This window comes from Pteropus vampyrus, unplaced genomic scaffold, assembly GCF_000151845.1.
Source record: "Pteropus vampyrus isolate Shadow unplaced genomic scaffold, Pvam_2.0 Scaffold7462, whole genome shotgun sequence".
Classification (NCBI taxonomy): domain Eukaryota; kingdom Metazoa; phylum Chordata; class Mammalia; order Chiroptera; family Pteropodidae; genus Pteropus; species Pteropus vampyrus.
Genome location: NW_011896243.1, coordinates 6,034 through 8,008, shown reverse-complemented (window position 1 = coordinate 8,008; position 1,975 = coordinate 6,034).

Here is a 1,975-nt window from a genome sequence, read left to right as displayed (position 1 = left end):
AGTGACTGGAGGGAGAAGCGAGGGGAGGTGGCAGAGGTGGGCGAGGGCGAGATCACCTGGTCCTAGAGTTTTGGAGGCCACCCGAAGGAGTTTGGGTTTCATAATATAGTACGGGGCGCGACTTTTTTGCAATTCTGTTTATTCAACACATTTTTGTTTATTATATACTATACTCAGATAGTATTCTCGGCACTGAGGATGCATCAGTGAACAAAGCAGTGCCAGCCTTGGCAGAGCTGACATTCTAGTGGAGGAGACTATAAGCCAAGTAAATGAGTAAAATCTATATCGCAGGTCATGTGATATGTGCACGAAGAAAAAATAAAACAGACAGTGGATAAGGAGTGCTGGAGTGGGGGTGGATGGCAATGACGTTTGAAAAACAGGAGGCAGCAGGCAGTACAGATAGTGAAAGCTAGTGCGAAGGCTCTGAGGTGGGGATAGTTTAGCGTGTTCCAGCGGTACTAAGTCCATGCGTAGTAATTATGTAAGGTGAAGGATGCATTAGCTAACCTTATTGTGGTGAGCATTTAGCAATGCATGAGTGTATCAAATGATCACATTGTACACCTTAAACTTATACAGTAGTATATATTAATTATATCTCAAAGCTGGGGCAAAACTGTCCTTGTGGCTGGAGCAGAGTGAGAACAGGGAGACTAGTGGGAGATGAGGTCAGAGAAGAGAGGTCAGAATGAGAGCCAGGAGGTGGAGGTCCTGTGGGCCGTGGAAAGGATTGCCTTTTGCCTTGAGAGAAATGGGGAACCATTTCAGGGTTTGAGCAGAGAGAGTCGTTTTAAAAGGACCACTGCTCTGTTGACAGTAGTCTGTAGGGGCTAGAGTAGAAGCAAGAGGCTCCTAGGATAATCCAGGCAAAAGATGCTGGGCATTGGGACCAGGTGGTAGCAGTGGCAGGGACAAGAGTAAGGGATTCTGGATTTGGAAAGGAAGTGGCATCAGCTAATGGATTGGATGTGAAGTGGGAGAGAAAGCAGAGTCAGGGATGATGAGAGAATTTTGGCCTGATTCGGACTTGGGGTTTCCATCAACCGAGATGGAGAAGGTTGTGGGGAAAGCAAGTTTGGGAGGGGAAGATAGGATCCCCATGAACCTTCTGAGCAGTGATGTGGGTTGGGCAGTTTGATAAATGAGCCTGGAATTCAGAGGAGAGGTCTGGGCGGCAGAAGTCACTAATTGGTTTTTATTTTGAAGTAACAGCTTTATGGAGATACAATTTATGTACCGTGTAATTCTATTTGGTGTGTACAGTTCAGCAGTTTTCGTATTTCACGGTGTTGTGCAACCATTTCACAATCCATTTCAGAACATTTTTGTAGATGCGTTTTAAAGCCATGAAAGTGAGTGAGAGAGGAGGCTGAGGACCGAGCCCTGGGGCACTCTGTGGAAAGGTTAGGGAGATGAGTGGGGACGGGAAGCCAAGTGTAGAAGGCATTTCAAGGAGAAAGGACCTGTCACAAGGCACAGGCTACTGAGGACTGAGAACTGGTCATTGGATTTAGTGCAGAGGTGACCTGGTTAAGAGCGGTTCCAGTGTCAAGGAGTTTGGCTGTAAAGAGGGGCAGAGGGATAGGGCAGTTGCTGGAGGGGGTGTCAGATCAATTACTGGGCAGTGTCTGAGGAAGGGAGAGGCCGTGGGGCCTGGGGCCCAGTTTGGTCCTCCCTGGAGCATGGCTTCTTCACTCAACAGGGGGAAGGGAATGGGACAGACACTGGCAGGTGGGAAGGTGTGGTGGGAAGTTCTTTTCTAATTTTTAGCTATTTTCTTGGTGAAAAATGAGGCAAGCCATCAGCTGCAAGTGAAGATGATGATGGAGGTTTGAGGAAAGGGCATTTGGTGGGGACGAGTGAGACAGTGGACAAGTGAGAATGGATTTGAAAGGGGCAAGATTCTGAACTTGGGCCTCAAGGCCCTGCTTCACTTGGCCTCTGTCCACCTGTCCAGACCCTTCTATCC